We start from the raw sequence: 14,392 nt of genomic DNA, 5'->3' as shown, positions 1-14,392 counted from the left end.
TTGTTTGGGATTAAAGGTGTATACCAAGATCATCTCTGTTTTCCAACCAGACAAATTACACTTTCTCTAAGTGTGTAACTTGTTCTTTTATAAAATTAATATCAAAGACAGAGACATATATAGGGGAGAAGCACTGTCCTATGCAACTCTTGCTGGCTGGGTTACAAAGGGTTCTCTTGATGGGTGAGAAATATCAACCTCCCAGACAATCACTTCCTCCAATGATTACCTTCATAGTTGGCTATAGTAGGTGAAAATATTTGAGGGCCACATACAGAATGTGCCTTAGCGATGTTCCAAATACTAGTATATGTTAACACAAAAGAAAAATGTACATAAATAGATTAATTTTCAGTGGAATCATCAACCTAGGTCAACTTAGGTCTAGGTCAAGCTGAATGTTATCTATTTACATTTCTATTCACAGATTCTCACTATATCATGTGCTCTTCAGAATTACAAAGACACACAATCTGCTAGTAGCAAATAAATTTTAAGTATATTTTCTAACTAGCAGGGTTCTAAGTAAGCCATGCTTTAACATATAACATACAGTTAATATGTGTTGGGAGCCGCAGTGATTTGCCATTCCAAGATGGCGTGGACATCCTGTCCTCCCACTTGTAAACAACTGACTGCGCAGTTGCAAAAGGCAAAAGGCGCGCCAAAGTCACTGGCCAATCCCGAGGCATAATATTGGGTGGTGAGCGAACAGCCAATCAGAAGTGAATACGTCACTCTAGGCTGTATTTAAGCTAGGCCCTTCCGGATCTCTTCCCTTCCGTGTCTTTCCACTTTACCGTGACAAGAAGTAAAGTCCTCGTTTTGCAGTAACTACCCGAATACTGTCTCTCGTGTTTCTCTTCCACGGGCGTGGGGCGACACAGGAGGCGCATGTTATAAATATGTATGGTCCTAACATGTAGGAAGCATTGACTTCATAATCAGAGGACTTGTTGGACCGAATTACTATCCAGAGATGTTCTTCCTGAACAGCACTGGGTGTAATGGGTTATATCAACAATTCCCTACAGTCTTATGCTTTGGGTGCATGTTTCTGCAGGTTTTAAAGCCTTCAAGAGGCTCATAGAATACATTTATGTGATTTTTTCCTATAAGAACTGTATGATAAGTAAAATCTTTTAGCACAGTTTTTTGGGAGCTTTAGACAGGGCTCTTTATCATCCTTATGCATTCTTTATTACTTCATTATTTTTATATTTCCAATTTGCATGTTGGTCACTGTTTTTCAGATATGCCAGAGCCTTTTTCTCTCTCATAAAAATAACATCACACACATAAATCAGATTCCTAATAATGCCCCATACCCATTTCTCAGACTTTGATGAATTACATTAAAAAATATTTTACTTGAAATAGAATTACTTAAATTTTCCTCTTTTCTCTCTACCTCATCACTACTAGATCCTCTCTCATACCTAAACTTCTAGTTCATAGTCTTGTTTTTGTTATTACTGTTGTATGCATGTAGAAATATGTATTAATGCAACATGAGTTTATTTTTATTATATATAATATATAATATTAATATATTATTAATATTATTAATATAATATATATTATATATATTTATATTTATATAAATATATTTATATAAATATATTATATATATATATATATATATATATATATGTTATATATATATAAAATTTTTAGGCTAACCTTTTTGGCATTAAACAATCAATTGCTCATTCCTGGGAGATGATGAGTCACTTCTCACCAGTCATTACTTGGTTGTAGTTCTTTTCTAGAGGTAAGAGCCCACATAATTTTTCCCTTTTATCTTAATATGCCCATTGTTCTAGTCTTAAGCAGCCATTTATAGAAAAGATTGTTTTACAACAGATTTTCTAGTAGTATGGGCATTATAATTTTTTTCTTCCTCTTTTGTGATGTTCCATGAGTTTATAGATGTGTAGGTAGGGTGGCTGGGGACACTGAAAGTTCCTCCAAGCAGCAACTTAGGCAAAGAGGCTGTGGCTACAGTGGCTCATTAAAGGCCTTCTCCATGGTTCCTCATGGCTCGGACCCAATTACAAGAGAAAGTCCTTGAGTTTTACAGGCTTTATTTTCATGGCAGATATAGATGGATCTGGATGTGCATGTAGATGGATCTGGATGTGCACTCCTGGGGAAACTCAAGGCAGACCTGAGTTAAATAGGGAGGGGGGGAGGGGGAAGGGCTGGGAAAGAATGCTTAATTGGCTCTGCCCTCTGGCCTTCAGTCAACTGATTAGTATGTAAATCTCTCTAGGGCCTGAGGCCTGTTCCTCCTGACTGATGGCCATAGACCTCTTTGTGGGAGGGGCTGTGGAGGGCTGAAGCTAAATGAAAAGTACCAGGACCCAGGAGCAGAGCTGAACTCCTGCTGTCCAATAATGGTCCCAGGTTCCAAGGTCATGCTCGACCAAGCACCCAGCTGCTTTTCACAGCCCACAGCCCCACATAGATGCAGTAGATTGAATAAGATGTATCTACTGACTTCTTTCTTAAATATTAGATGAACCCAGTCTGGTATGACTTGCTGAACTGGAAATCAAATACTATATCTTTTATGTTCTTTCATTACCTTTTCTATGTCATACTTTTCTATCTCTACCATCTGATTCTTACCTATGGATCTACCTTTTCATACTAGAAAAATCTCTTTAACTCAGGTATAATTGGTATCTCTTTTCTTCAGCTACTCCCAATAGCATAACATATCAAACTTTTATGTCATCGCTGTCTCATAATTTTTTCCTGCAAAATCAAAAGTTTAAATGTAGGAAAACTTCTCACAACTCTATTACCCATTGTTATCCTACTCTTAACCAGTAAGCTTTTTCTAAACAGATGACTCTGACTCAGTTGTGTATATGTTGTGTTTTCTCTAATAGGCTTCATATTATTGCTACAAAAGTGATGTACTATGCCAAATGTGAGAGAACTATGAGATTTGCCCTGTATACAGTGGATTGTCAGATAGCTCAAGGAAGAAAAGATTTTATGCAAATCAACTTTAATGCAACAATGTGTTTATTAAGATTATATACAGAAACACAGGTAAGGGCTTATTTATAAGGACATGGTGATACAAAGTTAACTGCTTCACCAAAATAAATGAGTGATGATTGATGAATGATGTTTGAATAAAGAGTCCCATCTCTCCAAGAGTCCAGTTTCTATGTCTATCAACCCAAAAACCATACCCATCTGAGAACATGACCAGAAGAAATGTTGACTGAGATGTCAGATGTGTGTCTAATAATTATTCCATGCTATTCTATGAAGGATTTTCCTACTTTTGTTAATATTATTGCAAATATAGTTATCTCTTTATTATCTTACTATATAGTTAAGGACAAGTTTTACTGAAGGTTATCGTTACTTGATAGTAACCCATGTTTATATAGCAAATGTTAGCAAGCTCTCTACTGCAATATTTTATTGTATCAAATATTTTATATTTCTACATCATACATGAAACATATGTAACATTCTAGATAATGAATAAGCAAAAGATAATTATCAAAAAATATTCTTACTCTTCTCTAGATCAAGACTAATATTTTGCCTATCAAATTTTCACAGAAATTTATCACAAAATAATTATAATATATGTTTGTAACTGTGTTGTAACTTGTTTAACAGTATTTTTGAACTACTTTGCAACACTTGAATTGTACAGACACTTCACATTTTTCAATTCCCCATGGCTGGTTAAATTTATTTTAATTTTTCATATGCTTGATTTCTGAATTCTAATGATATTGTTTTATCTGTATCTAAGCATTAGCAATAATAAATTACCAGAAAAGATTCCAGCATAGTTTTTAATTTGAGAAAGATGTAATTTGAAATTTATTTTGCATTATCTTTCTACTCATATTTCATCATGACGAATGAAAGTTGGACACTTCATTGTTAGTTAACAATGGCAAAAAATTAATTATAAGTGCTAAGAACTGATGTTATTGCAAAAGTTTATGCACATTTTACAGATGAAGAAATGAGATAGAGTGCTTAATGGCCTTAATTCCGGTCACACACATTTTGCATGCTGAATGAGAGTCTGGTGTACAATTTCTGCTCAGTTGCCTAAAAAGTTCATATTTATCTGAAAATCTTAAAGCTCAAGTAAAAATCTCACTGTCATTCCATAAAGAATTTCACTGCAGAAATGCATGACTCTATTGACCATGGCTTTTATTTCTGAAATTCTTCTAGAATTGAATCTGTGTTCTACATTAAACACATGATTTTTTTTTTCTGGTGATGATAAAAATCACTTCTAGGCTATATATTTATTTTATTAATCTTTATTTATCTGTTACTTGTGAATTGTCTATATTATTTTTATTACATTTCTCTTCCCTTAGTTTGTTTCCTTGAAACTGTCACTTGGCAGATGTTACTAAAAATTGTATTAAATTATCTGCTTAATTTTAAAAAATTATTACCTATTCTGAACTCTTTTCTATATGTCTTTCCTTGTTAAATCACAATTGGAAAATAATAAATTAATCTCTAGTATATCAGCATACCTGAAACCTGATATTTCTTACTCTCATCCCAAAGAAGTCTTAGCATTGCCTCTAACATGTGGAAAAACTCATGTGGAACCGCACGGTGAGGTTTCCACACTGTCAAATCCCAAAACACAAGGAGGGTTCAAGCTGCTGGTGGAGCACAATGGCTGATCCCAATGACTCAAAAGTTTATTGTTCATGGTGTGTGTAGATGGTCTACGTGCAGCCCCCAGTTAAGCCAGAGTGGGCCTAGCTTAAATAGGGAAGGGGAAGAGGGGAGAATCTGGGAGGGAGTATCTTAATTATCTATGCCCTCTGGCCTTTAGGTAACTCATTAATATAGAGATATCTCTATATCTATGGCCTGCAGCCATGCCCTGTACCTGTGTTCTATGTGACTGAATGGTGCAGGTTAAATAGAGATTAGACTGCTTGTCAGAACCCTGGGTTCTGGAGGTGTGGCTGAACATCTGCCATTTATCCCTTGGAGTCTCGGGTTCCAGGCCCATGTACACACAAAAAACAAGATACCTTTTCATGGCCCAACACTAACATAGATATTATCTTCTTTGTTACCATGCCTATGGCATGATGGTAAAATATTTTATGGATGTGGATGTGTTTTGTATTATATTATTTTGACCCCCATAGATTTATGTGTTTGAATGCTTGGCCCACAAAGAGTGGCACTATTAGAAATTGTGGCCTTATTGAATCAAGTATGACCTTGTTGCAGGAAGTAAGTCACTGTGGTAGTGGGCTTTGAGATTTCCTAAGCTCAAGATCCACCATGATGGAAATATAGTCTCCTTTTGGCTGCAATCAGATCAAGATATAGAACTCTTACCTCCTTCCCGACCTGTAGGCTTGCTGTCATACAAACACAAGTTTCATGTATGCTTTCAGGGCTAACTGGTATTGGATACCAATAGGTATCTTCTTCACTAGTGAGTAATGTTTCTCCCACTTTCAGAATTCCTCAGTTGCCTGTGGTTCTTGGTGTAGGGTGAAGGCTTTGTGGGCTTTTCTTCAACTGTTATGTATGTCTGTTGATATCACTCTCAGTTAGCTCATGTCTGTTTAGTTATATTGGTGAAATTTTACAGGTGTAGCTCCTGACATTACTAGGAAACAAAGTCTCAAGGAAAAAAATAATCCCTGAACTTCTGGCTCTTTCAGCCTTTCTGATCCCACAATTAAATATTAGTCTTAGGTTTAAGAATGATCTGTCGGCAAATTGATACAAGAAACAAATAGATTGAGAAAGTAATACATGAAATAAAAATAAAAAAAAAATGATAAGACTTAGAAATGGAACTTCATCTGGGGAAGGTAGAAGACAAAAAGGAATGGAAAATACTGCAATTATAAAATTAAATATACCTCTCTGTGTGTGTGTGTGTGTGTGTGTGTGTGTGTGTGTGTGTGTTCATGATCTTCATTATTTAGGGCGTTAAGCAAGTTTTACCAGATACAAGAAAAATAATTTATTATATTTTTCTTAATTCCAATAGAATAAAACTAGCAATTAAGATAAACTGAAAACATAAAAGTAAATACTCCTAGAAAGAAAGAATAAGCTATTGAATAATAAACAGATCAAATGAATCAGCTGGAAAATAAAACATCCATAGAATACAAGGAACATGAAGCCACAACTTAGTTCAATCTGTAGGATATAATGAAATAGTGTTATGGGAGATGATTAAAGCTACAAATTCCTGCATCCAAATTCAGAGATTCTCAATACCTAACTCAGTAAGCTAATGAAATGAGCAGAACCTTCTAAACAGATGAGACACAAATGTCCAATAATCGTCTAAGTACATACTCACTATCCTTAGCAATCCATGAAATGTAAATTAAAGCAACAGTAAGCTATCCCAGTTTAAATAACTATCATTAAGTCAACGAGGAGCCACAAATGCTGGCAAGATTGTAGGGGAAAAGGAACACTAACACACTGCTTCGAGAAAAATAAACTCCCACTGCCACTCTAGAGATCAATATTAACGTATACCAGACAACTGAGACAAGAAGTAGCATATGGCTCATCAATGTTACTCCTGGGTATGTACCTGACAGATTCTCACTCTAAAAGATATGTTTGCACAACCATGTTTATTGCAACACTAACAATAGGCAAGAAATGGAATCAGCCTAGGTGCCCATCAGCAGATGAACTGATAAACAAAATGTGGCATATATACAAATAGAGTTTTATTCAGCCATAAAGAATGGAATTATGCTGCTTGCTAGAAAATGAATGTGACTGGAGATTGTATTAAGTGAAATAAACTAGACTCAGAAAGACAGCACACATTTTGTCTCATTTATGGATGCTAGATTTCAAATAGTTGCAGAAACCCATAAATATATATGATGTGAAAGCAGATTTGAGGCTGAAGAAAGAAATGGAAAAGATAGAGGAGTAAAGATGGGGAAAAGGCAGGTAGCAGGACAATTATAGTTCAAGTAATAGTATAATGGAAGTGAATGTTTATGAATTCCCAGAACTGTGCTGGATGAATATATAGTGAAGCTACTTTGCATATAATATCAATTTTGGTGTTTAATTAACACTTAATTGTTGGTGTTTTTAAATGTATTAATTTATGTTTGTACATGTATGCACATATGTGCTCACATTCAACATGTGGAGGTCACAAGATTCATTTCTCTCTTTGAGTGTCTCTGTTATCGAGCTCAGACTGGCAGCAAGTGCATTTGACTGCTGATTCAACTCAAATGTCAAAGGAGTTGACCATGAAAACTTGTTGTTACTGAAGGGTAAAAATATATCAATCAAGAGGCAAGCATAAAAATGTTGCAGGCAACTGAGTTAGAAATTATGCTTTTCAAAGTGAGACAATAAATAAAAATACTGATTAGATTATAGCTGTTTTGGAGAGAGATCCCTCTAAGGTTACTACTGCCCATGTTTCTGACATAGCAACAGAAAAAAAAATGTTTAACTTCAAGACTATCAGAGAAAATGCAGTCAGGAGAGGTAAATATGAGATAGGATGATTTTTAATATATTAAGAGTTTCAGTCACATGAGAGAGGACCTCTGGTTAGGTACACTGTAAGTCAGCAGCATTTAACGTGAAATATGAGTTTGAAATGAGCAAGAATATAGAAAATATAAAAAAATCAGTCTACAAAAATGGAATATAAAGAACATTAACATTGAAGGAAATAAAGAGGACAATATAGAGAGCAGACAGGGAATGGAGGAAGTAGAAGGAGCAGAAAGACAGTGATTTCTTTCTAGAAGGAAGAACAGTGCACAACATCAACGACATGTTAATTTCTGTGATAATTTGTGTCCTCAAAACTAAAAACAATATGATGTGGAATTCTGCTATTGGTATCTAAGGAGAAAAAGCCATGAATGGGCCAAAAGACTGCTAACTATCCTACAGTACTTAGAAAACACAACCAAAGAAATGTACAGTCATAATATCACCAAAACTCACAGTCAAAATCCCTGATACCTAAAATAACATAGAGTTTTGAGAGAGCTGTGCAGTATCTGAAAAAAATGAATGACAGAGCTTTAAAGAAGAAACAGAGGAAGGATTAGAAGTTTATTTAAAAAAACCATTAAAGAAAATAAATTTAAATAGATTAGGTATTTGTCTAGAGAAATAGACAAGAGGAAATTGTTTGAAAACTGAAAAAAAAAGTCTTTGCAAGAATATTTCTATGAAAGAGTAAAGGATAAGAAAATTGTGCAATAAAATCAATCTGGAGGTTCCTCAGAAAATTGGAAAAAGTTCTACCTGACGACCCAGCAATACCACTCTTGGGAATATACCCAAAAGATGCCCCACCATGCCACAGGGGCACATGTTCTACTATGTTCATAGTGGCTTTATTTGTGATAGCCAAAAGTTGGAAATAACCCAGATGTTCCACAATGGAAGAATAGATGCAGAAAAAGTGGTTCATTTACACAATGGAATACTTTTCAGCCATTAAGAACGAGGACATCAGGAGATATGCAGGCAAATGAATGGAACTAGAAAATATCATCCTGAGTGAGATAACTCAGACCCAAAAGGACATGAATGGTATGTACTCACTAATAAGTGGATATTAGCCAAAAGGGTACAGAATATTCAGATATAATCCTCAGAACTCAAGATAGTTAACAAGCAGAAGGGCCCAAGTGAGGGTACCTCAATCCTACTTGGAAGGAAGAAGAAATCAATCATGGGGGGCAGAGGGAGAAGGAAGATAAAAGGAGAATATTATCAGGTATTGGGGTAACAGGAGTGCAATCCTGAGGGCCAGAAGAAAGAATAGAAATAGGTAACCTCGGGAGATAGGAAGTGGGAGGATCCTCTAGGATGTACCAAAGAAGTGGGAGGTGAGAGTTGCTCAGGATGCAGTAGGAGCAACCTTCTTAAATGCCCAAAAGTGAAGAAAGGGAACTTATGGAGTCTACCTCCAATAGAAAGACAGGACATCAACTAGAACAATGAGGTTACCATCAAAATCTGTGACCCAGAATTGTTCCTGTCTAAAAGAAATGCCAGTATAAAAAATGGAGAAGAGCCCAAGGGAATGAAGGTCCAGAGATAGGTCCAAATTGGGATCCAGCTCAAGGGGAGGCCCAAGGCCTAACACTATTACTGAGGCTATGGCATGCTCACAAAAAGGTTTATAATGACTGCCCTCTGAAAGACCCAAGAAGCAGCTGAAAGAGTTAGATGCAGATATTTTTACTCATCCAATAGACAGAAGCTGCTGACCTCTGTGGTTGAATTAGGGAAAAGCTGGAAGAAGCTGAGGAGGAGGGCAACCCTGTAAGACCACCAGCAGTCTTAACTAACCTGGAACCTTGAGATCACTCAGGCACTGGACCACCAACAAGGCAGCATAAACCAGTTGATATGAGGCCCTCAACACATATACATCAGAGTACTGTCAGGTTTGGACTCAGTTAGAGAAGATGTAACTAAACCTCTAGAGAATTGAGGACCCAGGGAGTGGGGAGACCTTGAGTGGGAGGTGGGGGTGGGGGACATGCTCGTGGAGAAGGGAGGAGGAAGTACTGAATGTGGAATAGTCAGAAGGTGGACCAGGAAGGGGATAACACTGGATTGTAAATTAAATAAAATAATAATAATAATAATAATAATAATAATAATAATAATAATAATAATATTTTTAAAAATTAAAAAAGAAGAAGAAGGAAGGAGAAGGAGAAGGAGAAGGAGAAGGAGAAGGAGAAGGAGAAGGAGAAGGAGAAGGAGAAGGAGAAGGAGAAGGAGAAGGAGAAGGAGAAGGAGAAGGAGAAAAGAGAACAGATTCAGGAGGAATTATGATCAAAGCAAGGCTTTAACAATCAATGCATGAAAACGTCTAAGGATTCAAAGATAACTGAAATAAGCCACAGAGTAGGAAATACGAGGCATAATGGAGTTGTGTGATAGACTGGAAAATACTGCTATGATTGAGAGGAGAGTCAACCTGAAGGACTGGACAAAGACCACTTCTGCTAAGGAAAGGATGATGGTGAAGTCAGCTGTCACAGAGCATCCTGAAGGTAGCTAAAGTGGTTTTTGAATGTGAGAATTTGAGGTATAAGCTGCCAACTGAAAAGATGGATTTGCATGATGAAAAGCAAATCTGATTAGGAGAGAAGTATTTTGAGTATTTGCCCTCTATAAAGAGTGACGTCTTTGACCAGAGAAATGCATTTTTTCATAGTTTAAGGATATAGTTGCTAACGTGTAAGTAATATTCTAAGAGCTCATACTTTCTCCCCTTTTCTGTCTTCTAGCCTTTAAAATTTGTGCATAAATCTAAAATATTTATATATCCATCCCCTTCTTAAACTCTCGGTTTCCCTTATCTTATCCAATTGCTTACCTTTTCCTCCAGGTCTAGTGAATATACTAGTTGAAGGAAAATAATGTGAAAATGAAGTGAACTACTCCCAGGAATGTAAGTTTAATAAATTATAGTTTATTGCAGAATTTCTGGAGGCAGTTGAGTGTTCATCATCTTCATAGATTTTCATTAATACTTCCATTAAATTTCAATATTAGGTGATTTTTTTCTCATTCATAGGGAATCCTCATTTTGAATGAGCTTAAATTTAATGCTTAGAAAAGAGTTTAACATTCACTCTTTTGAAACATGGTTTAAATATTACTTAAGAAATAACAAGATCTTTCATTTATGGACTCCACAGCTCTCTGATGGAAACACACACACACACACACACACACACACATTTGTGGTACCCTTCACAGCCAATAGACTTGAACTGTTTTATAATACAATGTAAATTCCTTTCTGCAACACATGATAAAAGAAATTAAAAAAAAAAAAGTCTATGTTCCTTGTAAGGCTTCTGGCATCCCTAAACCTCGTGATTTATTAACTGGCTAAATAATCTCTTATCATTATTATTTGTTTTGTGTACAACCACTCATCCATACTCAGCAGTGTATCTAACTTTCTTTGTGATGTCTCTGAGTCCATTCATTTGCCCTCAGTTTCTTTTGCAAATTCTTTGGAAAGATAATGATAGCATTTCAAATTCTGTAGCACTAACCACAACATGTGCCACAGAATACAAATGTGCATAAGGTGGTGGTTTCATTATCTTAGGGTCAGTAGAATTTCAAGAGCTTTGAAATTACCTCTATCAGTGATGAAGTGTCAGCTTAGTTTTAATAAATCTTTGGGAACAGCCACAAGTTACTTCTAGGACATCTCCCTATTTCCAGAAATACATCATTCAGCTGCCAAATCTACTATCAGTGTCTCGCTAAAGATTTCTCACTATTAAATGCAAGGCTATACTCCTGGTGTATGCAATTGCTTTTTGATAACTTAAAATATGATTTAGCAAAGTACATTCAGAAGCAGTTCACATTTATGTTCCTTATTTCAAAGGAGGTAAAGAGAATGTGGAATAAGCAAAAACAGAATCAAGTACATACAAATGCATCTTTCTGAGCAACACGAACAAGACCCCAGAATTTCAGCACCTGTTCGATTTTCATTATGAAATGTGGGCACAATTAAAACACATGCATTTGGCAAGGTGACCTATTCAAGATGAATTAGAGTTGACATGAAGTGAATTCAGCCAACTAATAAGTATAATGTAAAATTTCTCATAATGTGCAGCCAAATTTAGATGGTTTCTTTTTAATTTCCAATAAACTTGACCATATGTTCCCTTGCAGAAATGCTAAATTATAGAGGCTTGCATTTGTTTTACTTTTGGTAAACTGCTATTACTATTTAAAGTTAATGACAGTTCTTTTATTTTTTATGATGAACCTTACAGAATTCTTTAAAAAAATAATGTGGTATTTAAAACACAAAATAGCTTCTTCTTGTATCAGAAAATAAATAGCTTTTAAAAGAGTCATAAACTCCCCAGGATGCACATCTAATCCCAAGGATGTCAACCAGGTGACCCCTCCCAATTTTCTTGCACATCACATAAAGTTTTTTTTTTTTCTGATATTCTTATTACAAAACAATGTGTTCATCATAGAGTCCTCCATATTGGGTATTTATTTGTTCATTTTTGTTTTTTTTGTTTTAGATTCAGTGAATAGAGTTTATTTAAACTCAATAATCTTCTAGTAGTTCTGGGCAGGAATAGACTTTTCTGTTCTGGATCACACCATTGTGTAACTTCAGTAATATAAATTCTTATAGAAAACTGGATTTCAACCTTGGATTAAAAAGGATATATTTGAGTTACCTACCAGTCTTTAAGTCCAGATTCTAACTCCCAGAGCATGTGGAAGTGCATGCATGCTCTCATACATGCACACACACACACACACACACACACACAGACACACACACACGCGCGAAGATAGACCACAACTATAACAGTAATGAATTTTCCTTTTGTAAGGAGAAATCTAAGGAATAAGAAAAAAATTGACAATGCCAACACAGCCAGGTTCTATTTACAAGTTTGTTGTAATTTATTCTATCTTCTAATATATTTTGTTATTTTTGTGTTTTGTCATCATTACATTTCTTTTGAAATTTTATGTGTATACATTATTGTTTTTCCATATGGTGTCAAAATAAATGAGCTGGCACATAATACCATGTATAGACTCATGTATACACATGTATATGCATTAAGCTCCCTCACTTGTCTTTGGAGATGGTATCTGTCAATCATTTTGGAGAACAACATTTTGCCTAGATAAGGGGCCTCTTGAATCTTTCTTTCCCTGCCTGTCTTTGCACGGTTTGGGGATTGAAGACTCAAAACTTCTTCATGGCAACTTGGCATCTGGATCAGGTACTCAGGTTTACACAACAGGTAATCTATATTTAAAACCACCTCTGCAATCCTATTTGCATTTTTATTGCCCCTTCCTATATTGCAAATGTAAAGTTCACTTTTTTCCATACATTTTATTTTCTATGGTATTCCTGTTAATGTTTTAATGAATTTTTCCAATACTTTGGTATAAAAAGTTAAATGTATATATGTTTTCTAGTATGAGTTAAGTTGAAGATTATGTTTGGCCTCCTCTCAGGCCATTTAATGTGGTTTTTAAATCATAGTTCTCACTACATATCTCTTAGAATGTTTTGAGATTGTTTTAAGCTATTTTCTTTTTGTTGTTGTTGTTTCTTTTCACTTTACTTTAAAAAATAAGGACTACACTGACATGAAAATAGCATGAATGTTATGAATATAACAAAATGCTTGTGTTTGAATCTAAGGCCTACTTTATGTGTTAGGACCTATATCTTTCACTGGTAATGCAGCCAAGATCTGGCTAGGTAGGCCATCTGCTCTTGAGGAAAGCCTAATGTTATAATTCTGTTTAATGAACACAGAACTAAAATGACTCTGTGACTTACTGCTATGTTCAAATCAGTGCATAGTCAACCCTCTTCAGAGAAACATTTCTTGAAGTAGATGACAATTACCACACAAAGGTCAATGTGAGAACCATGGAATAGTCAACCCTAATTTCCGTATCACAGCCTCTCCTCCATATCTCAAAGATATTCAAGAAAAATGGAACAGAAATATATAAATAGCCAAAGTTGCTTGATGACTTCAAAGCAATACTGTTTTCTTGACAAGCAAAGCAGATATACATAGAAACTCAAAGCAATTATGGCACTCTGCACAATGCTTACATATGTTCTAACCAGGCAAATATCCCAGCATGGAGAGAGATGTGTACAATTTCTAGCACTAGGTGAGGAGCTATTGATATGTGATAGCTTCAGTGAGTAAGAGAGTTACTTCCTTTTTTATTAAATTGGTCTGACATTGGTAGGTTGATCTCACTCTATTGATGGCCTTACCAAGAGTATTTAAGGAGGACAAATTAGACTTGATGGGTTAAAAAACAAAAGTAAAAAAACTTGAGTTTGCGTATATAGAGAGATGAGGGTAGAAAGGGTCTGGAAGGGACAGGGGTGGTGTATAAATATAATGAAAATACATTGTATTATATTCTCAAAATTTTGAGCAAAGTATTATTAATTATAGTGGAGAGCCTAGAAAGATAGCACAGCAGGTAAGAGAGACTATGTACTAATCTTTCAAACGACTGATGTTTTTCCCCAGCATACATATCAGGGGTCTTACAGTCACTTTTAGCTTCAGGTCCATGGGATCTGGTACCCTTTTCTGGTCTCTATGAACACTTTTATGCACGTATTCATACTCACACATCTTCACATGTAATTAAAAAGAAAATGGAATCCTAAAAACAAACAATATGAAAAGATCCATGCCTTACTAGTCAGCACAGTGATCTCAGTATGTGTTTTAGTAACTCTCCCATTCATTCTTTTAGTTTGTGCTTTTCTCAGAAGCAGTGCCTG

Source organism: Arvicanthis niloticus, chromosome 3 (assembly GCF_011762505.2).
Source record: "Arvicanthis niloticus isolate mArvNil1 chromosome 3, mArvNil1.pat.X, whole genome shotgun sequence".
NCBI classification, from domain to species: domain Eukaryota; kingdom Metazoa; phylum Chordata; class Mammalia; order Rodentia; family Muridae; genus Arvicanthis; species Arvicanthis niloticus.
This window is presented reverse-complemented; position numbering follows the sequence as displayed.